Source organism: Euprymna scolopes, chromosome 12 (assembly GCF_053919585.1).
Source record: "Euprymna scolopes isolate OS-2025 chromosome 12, ASM5391958v1, whole genome shotgun sequence".
NCBI lineage: Eukaryota > Metazoa > Mollusca > Cephalopoda > Sepiida > Sepiolidae > Euprymna > Euprymna scolopes.
In genome coordinates this window covers 143,208,297-143,216,534 of record NC_136493.1, presented here as the reverse complement: position 1 = coordinate 143,216,534, position 8,238 = coordinate 143,208,297, and positions in this window count along the sequence as shown.

The following is an 8,238-nucleotide window of genomic DNA, read 5'->3' as shown; positions in this document are numbered from 1 at the left end:
TCTAGACTTGAGCAGAAAAATATTAATGTTTGCAGTTTTTATTGATACAATGACACCAAAACTACAATCGCTAAAAATAATTGCTATTTCAACTACAACCTATGAAAATTAATGGAGATTATATTTTCAGAAACATTTGATAATTTACCTCTTTATTATTAAATCACTTTAATTAATTATTGTTAATATTAATGAAACTTACTGTTAATATCCACGAAAATATTGCATATATATATATCTATGAAAAAAAGGAACAATAAAATTACACCAAACACTAATTTATTATCAACTGCTTAAAAAATAAAAAAAAATAATTCAGTAAATTATGCGAACGAATGCCATGCTATAATATTTACTATCGTATATATACAGGATTTCTTAAAACGTGCATTTTTATGTGATAAATGAAAAAAGTAACCACTATCATTTATTTATTTACATTAATATATGATAAAGTTTATCTAGCAGGGAGACCGACGTTGCCCGAAATTGAATAAGGTTCAATGGATATACCACATTCCAATTCTTTTATTTAATGTATTCCAATACATTTATTATTATCGAAATTGGGGAAATCATCCATTCGTCAATCAAATCGATTATCTGCTCTAGTCGATAATCCTCCACGATGCACCAGGAGGAAGCTCACATGTCTTCCTGCAGTGACTTAGTTCACAATACATTGTTTTCTACATTGCACTGTAGAGAACCTATTGTTGATTTTATGAAATCATTTTTATATAATCACTTGAATTAAAGATTAAAATTCAAAAGTCAAGTATCATGGTTAGATTGTGCTTTAAGCAGAAACATTCATTTTGAATGCGCCCCTGTCTTATCAAAGAACCTGCTGCTGATTTTAAATGTGCCCTTCTGTTTGTCTGGTGATAAAATTTCTCAAATCTATTTGTAATGTTAGGCTGTATACAAAGTATTAACTTTTGTCAAAATCAAACTCTTCCTTTTTAGGGTTTTTATCGATTTTCGATACTAAAACTATCTAAGAACACTATCAGACACAATTGTGTGAAGTTTCATAAAAATTGGCCCAGCCGTTTCGTAGTCCATAGGGATACCCCCCCCCCCGCATACACAAAGTGTCTGTCATATATAAGTAGAGACAAATCTTGCATTATTAATCATATGAAATTCTAAAATTCAAGGTTTCGGTTTAAAACAAAAAAAGAAATCGTTTTTATTTTCCATTATGAATTGGTTTACTAGTGTTCCATTCGGAATCATTGACCTTGAGGCAAGCTATTTAATATTCCATTCAGTCTTTGTCGATATCAAAATACCAGTTTTTAGTAATGATTTCTTTTTATTCCACAATTCTACCAACTTTCTCCTGCAAAAAGTAAATAAAATGAAATTCTTCACAAATAAATATTAACTTCTAAACATGAGAGCAGAATACATTTTCAACATTTGGTTTTGATAAATTTGGCGCTAATGACTTTAGCAACAGTTAAAAAAAAAATTTTTTTGCTTTTATTTTTAATGTCTGGCACCATAATTAAGTTCATAGCTTAATCATGTTGACACATTGATTTACGTCAGATCACAAAAGTTAAGCAACGTTGCATCTGGTAAGTAATTAGATAAGTGACCATTTACGAATACAGGTGCTGTAAGCAAAAACAATAGCCAGGTTTATAAATCGATACAAGACTTGCTGAGGTTAGGGTTTCGGTTATTGTGTATATATTTTATGTATTTTATTGACTAGTAAAAACGTATAGACTTCTTTACCGAATTAGAAATAAGAAAACCTATTCATAGTCCTTCTGCCTACAAGCAGAAAAGGCCTTAGCAACTGGGTATAAATCAGTTTTAAGTGACAATCTTTTGAAGATTGAAGGTTCAATCCTCACTAGAGACGATATTAATTAAGAATGAAATAATAAAAAAAAATGCTTAACACTTCTACCTGGTCATGGATGCTGGAACAAAAACAATCAACTCCATCTCCCCTCGGTGGATTAAATAAAGTTTATTGGGTAAGCTGATGTCCCCATTTTATGAATAATGGACTTACCCAGTAGCAATAAATATAGTTACATCTAAAACGTCATCCTTCCGGCATGCTAGCATTGATAGTAGGTACTTTAGACATCTGTCGCTCAACACCTACTTTTATAGAGCGTTATTAGAGAGAAAAAGGATTTGGTGGTTGCAAAGACCTTTCAAGATATTCCATGACTGGCAAGCTTATAGAGCATATCTGTGTACCAAACCTTTTCAAATGTCTTTGATATATCAAGTGCCATCATCTTAGTAATGAAGCCCTCATCGATAGTTTTATTGATCCTCTGCAATATTACAGTCAGTACATCAGTTGTTGATCTTGCAAGACAGAATCCATATTGTTTGTCACTGAGTAAATTGCTTTTGCTGAGGTGATTGTCAATTTCGGAGTCAATCAACTTATTGATGACACACAAGAGACTGATCAGCCTCTTTTGAGATGCAGAAGGCCGATTTCTAGTATTTTTAAAACACGGGAGAAACTGGCAAGTAGATGGGAAGCATTTCACCTTTAAGTAACGATTGAACAACTTTGTAAGAATAAGAGTGAACTCATGCCTGACTACAAGATGGCCACTTAGCTGAAGAGACTATTAGATCAAAATATCGGATAGAATTCAAGAGTTTTTTTTTTTACAAGGGAATCATTACTTATCAAGGCCCAAAGTCTACTGGACTATAAGGGTTAATGAGTAAACAGTGGTCACTTAGACAACAGTGTAGTGAATATGAGTGGCGGAAATGGGGTACAATTTGATTATATAAGAAAACGGCTCAACTAGAACTTGTTTACATTAGACTTGAAGATGACCATATTGTAGTCATCTGGAAAGCAGGCCAGTAGTGCAGAGTTCCACATGCAGGCAGTTCTAGAAAAAAAACTTTGTTCATGGAATTTATGTTTAGATTCAAGCACACAGAGTACAGGAAATTGTTGAAAGTGGTTGTAGCTAGACGAGTGTTTTTGTGAAAGTTTGGAAGTGGGGGACTATAGATTGAACTTCAGATGAGCACTTGCTATGAAAATAGTGATAGAACAGTGACACGCTCGCAATGTCTCTTCTGTAAGAAAAAAGTTGCAGGGAGGAGAAATGGCATCTCCTATTACGATCTGAAACTGATTTTGAACTCTGTCAAGGCAGAATAGGGTGCTCTGAGCAGCTCCTGTCCAGATGTGGAAACCGTACTCCATTTTAGGATGGATTTGGCTCTTATACAGGTAGAGACTTTCGTCAGAAGTGAGATAACTTCTAGAGCGGTAGAATGATGCAAGCAATTTTCCAGCAACCTTGGCAACAGGTTTGAAGTAAGTTTTCCATTTCAGGTCAGGAATAAAGGTCAAACCAAGATGCTTATCAAGGCTGAGAGCTTCTTTGAGCCCAAGACTATTATTATAGATATATTGATATCAATTGAATCCTGCGACCAGTGGTTCGGCTATATGTAACCACGCTGATGATCCTTGAAACCTATAATTATATGCATATTAAAAAATATTTATTATAAATAATCATTTAAAGCTCTTTTCAAGGGAGAGCACTCTGTAAGGGAAATATGAAAAGCCACTAGATAAAGCAGTATTACAAAGCTATTTCACCTTGGTTCAACTCTATGGTATATTTCTTTTTTTGCTGTATAGCTATTTCGGTGGCTTGGAGGGGTGGGGAGGTAAAGATCTCAAAGATCACTTAACCCTAAGGTTTTAATCCTGTGACTGATTGTAGAGTTATATAGCCATACTGATGATTCTTGCTTAAAGAAACAGACATGCAGATATTTAAAAATATTTATTATAAATAATTATATATATATATGTGTGTGTGTGTGTGGGTGTGTGTGTGTGTGTGTGTGTGTGTGTGTGCGCGTGTGCGTGTGTATTATAATGAAAGAACTAAGATGATAAAATTGTAAATTAAATGAATACACTAATGCGATCATCTCATAAGACATCAAACCATTAACATGATTAATTTGATGATTAAGTCTTCATATTCCTTTACCCCGCCATAAGTAATTAATGATAAATACTAATTTGATATTAAATTACATTTAGTTTCCTAATATATATATATATATATATATATATATATATAAACAAAGAATTAATAAAACATGTTAAAAACACTTTAAGAAGAAGAGTTAACATTTAATTTTTAAAAGGGAAACACAAATTAAGTGGATTGTCCTTAATTCGCGGAGTTTCGAAAGAAATACTTTCCTTCTCATCAGAAGGTAAGAATTAGCAAAATGCAGAATCGGATTTTGCTTGCAAAATATTTAATGAAACTACAAGTGAACCATAGCCATTACTTGGTAAAAGTTAAAAAAAAATAATGAAGCAGAGGGAATGGGGGAAAAAGAAAAATGATTTGATGTGAAAAGTAGAATATCCAATAACGGTAAAATCCAAGAAAAGTTGGTTAAAGTTCCGTATCCAGAAGTAAAAATCCAAAGGAACTGCGTTATTGGAAGATATTTCGATATCATCCAAAAGGCAGAATTCCGTGAAAAAAATCACAAATGGGTACAAGGAACAAAGAGTTCAAAATATTATTAAAAGAAAGATAAATTGTGTGTAGAATGAAGAAATGGAAAGATTTTAAGACGCTTCTGCCAAGGCCGACATTTTATGTGTGTGTGTAGGGGGGAAGGGTATAGTCAACCTGATTAGTACCAGATAGGTGACTACTTGGGAACACTAGGTGCTGTATGTGCTCTCCACTTATCTCGGCATTGTTTCCATTCGTCCTTAACTTATATATACTTGCAACTAGAATTAAAACAGTGCTGACAAGAGATCTGTGGTTGGAGATTGTGCAACTCTTGCTAAAATAATTTCATGCACAGGCAACTTCAGTGAGTACCCATAGTTTGACAAGACTGAATAGAGTCGTTTTTATATACTCAGCCACAAACAGACTGTTTCGTTGTGTCACACATTCAAACTCGACATTCCGAAATCTTAGTCACTGTTTCATATGCACAAGCGATGAAGTGGCTATCTATACAAATATTATCAGTAGCCGAAGAGAGCTCTATATTTAGTGACAACCGACAATTTTATTTTTATGAAGAACATTTATGCACAGACAAACTCATTCCTATTCCTTCTCAACTCTCCCATCCCCCTCTCTCTTCCACTCTCCCTCTTTATTACGTCTTTCTCATTTTTTCTGATAACTGGTAAAAGTCGTTGACTAATTGCTACATGATAATATTAAAACATTGTTCTAAATTTTATTCCTGTTGACCACAAAAGAAGGCATAATAAAAAAAAATGTGCTTAAAACAATGGTGAAAAAAGATATATCAGTTTTATAGATGTGTCTTGTATGGTTTTGGATTTGTAGTTAGACGCACAGACAGACAGACAACTTTCATCTATATAAAAAAAAAAAAACAAGATTATTTAGTTTTGGCAAAAAAAAACAATTGTGTTTAATTTTGGCAACCTAGTAACTCTTGCCAACCTGTTTTTTCCTTTAGTTCTTACATTATATGTTTTTGACAAAGGGAAAATAATTCTTTTATGGAAATCGCTTCAGACAATGCATAAAGCCACTTGATATAAGGAGCTGATAAGAATGAAAGATGATTATCACAAAGACAAAAGATGACAATTGGCTTTAGTCTTGAAAAGGGCAAAGCTATAGATGGGGAGAAAAGCGTTAATATGACGAGAAGAAGAAGAAGCTGCATTAAAATGAGGTATTAAAACATCGAATTGTTGAAGACCACTAGACCAATGAGTCAAACGAGCTGGAACAAAGGCGGCAGGGGATAGGTCAGACTATTCTGAAGAATTCATGCATAATAATATTTATAAAAAGAAAGACAGAGACTAGCAACATCACGTGTGTGTGTGTTTGAGAGAGAGAGAGAGAGAGAGAGAGAGAGAGAGAGAGAGAGAGAGGTTGCAGAGAAGAAGAAAGAAGGGTGGGGTCAATCAAGAATCCTTAAATGGGATAAAGATCCATCAGCTCAAATATGGCAACAATACTCTATACATTTTTTTTTTTACATGTTTTTTTACATGGTAGTCACCACTTATCAAGGCCCGGAAGCCACTCGGGGATAAGGGTTATTGCGTGTACAGTATCAATAGGATAATATCATAGTAATCGTTAGTAATGGAGATTTGATAAAGTGTCTTACTTAAGGGGGCGGTTTATCAGGAATTTGTTTATGTTGGACTTGAAGACATCCAAGTTGTAGTCAGGTGGGAAACAGGCAGACGGAAGAAAGTTCCACTGGCGTGCACTTCTAAAAAAAAAACTTTGTTCATGGAATCTACGTTTTGATTTAGGTATAGATAAAGAGTGGGGAAAATTATTGCCAGTGGTTTCAGCTAGACGGGTGTTCATCGCGAAAGATTAGCGAGAGAGATCCAGAGATTGTCTGAGAGTAGATTTGCAGAGATAATGAACAGCCACAGGCGTTAGAAAGTTTTTGTTTTTTTTAATTTCATTTTCACCCCAAACAAGGCACAGTGTAGGGAGCTATTATTGGGGATATAAGTTGCAGGGATACTATGTAGGGAGATGAGCAGCAAGATGTCTGTCCATATTACACTAGAATTTCTGCATGTCAGTACAGTTGGGAAAGCAAAGTCCCGGAAGGGAGTTCCAAGTTCTGGCAGTTTTGGAGATGATCTCTCTCTTTTTACATACACACGATTATATATGTTAATTTTATTAAAGTTCTTCGACCTTCTATCATAGACAGAATAAATCCCCGTTTTTGTTAAATTCAGAAAGTGTTTGTAGCGATAAGAAATTGCTGTTTTGTGGATCGGTTTTTGTTTTCTTGTTGATAATGAATACGACGAGAGGATAAACACATTTCTTATAAAAAAGGTTTTTATCCTCTCGTCGTATTCATTATTTATTCAGCTGTCATTATCTCATTAATCCTTTTATCATTAAATGCTTTATTCTTTTTGATAAGTAGCGACTCATTAGTATAAAAAGAACTCAAACACATCAATTAAATATTCTTAGCGTTTTGATTGGCTGAAAAGGGTCATGTATCAGCTGGGCTTGCTGGGAAAAATAAACATACAGTAAAGTGCAGCTAGAAGCGATTTAACATTGAAAGAATGTAGGACATGGTGCAACTATTTGGGCTTTCAAACCAAACCAGACAAGAGAAACCTCATATAAGGGAGTGCATGGATGGATTTTACAATTTTATTACCATTCTTGATGAATTAATAGATAATAAAGTATTATTAGAATATATGCCTCCCCCTTCCTCCTACTCGATGAGTCATTACCATGTTCCTTTAGGCTGGCTGGATTTTTGGTTCCTGCTGCTTTGGAGGTCATGTGAGGTAGCTTATAAAAACCCTCGCATGAGTGTGCCCTGTCTCATTTTTGCTCTTTTTTTTTATCCAACAGCAGGACACGGCTGAAACTCGGCGACACAAGTCCAAAACAGCAGTCATAAAGCCCCAGTTTCTTTCTACCGCTACCGATCTGAACTGAAGACTATTTGTGACAAACCCGAGACGGCAGTTACAAGTTAACCATCATTTATCACCGAATTCCTGCTTGGATTGCAACCAAATCTAACACAAAAAGACACAGAATTGAAGACGCACACGTGCAACCTGTTACTCGATGTTCTTGCAAAGCAGGTTTTCTTGCAAATCTTTTCTGTACAATTAATTTTTTCTTGTATCACCCAGTAAAATTGCTTTAAATATTATACACACTTGTGTTCTTTCTCGCAAACCAACCATCGCCAGATTTCTGTTCCAGAGCTTATCCTTGATTTGTTACCACATTCTTATGTGTGAGAATTGAACTTTTTTCCGGGGTAAAATTAACCCCCAAAGTATACTATAAGTTTTAATTGTTTTGGTTGTGGAAGTAAAAACACCCTTTCTAGAATAAACTAGTCTGCAAAGGACATTTAAGTCTGTTTACTCTATGGAAACCGAGTTCCACACACAAGCGAACACACAAACACAAACTTTTTCTTTTTTTTTACATTTTCACCCCATACAAGGCACATTGCCACTTTGGTGTAGAGGGATACTAACAGGGGCAACAACTACTGGGGTACTATGTAGGGATTTGGGCAGCAAGATGTTGGTTCACGTTGTGCTTGGACTTCTGCACGTCAGTACAGTTGGGGAAGCAGGGACCTGGAATGGAAGTCCAAAGTCTAGCGGTTCTGGGGAAGAAACTACTGGAGTAGAAAGAT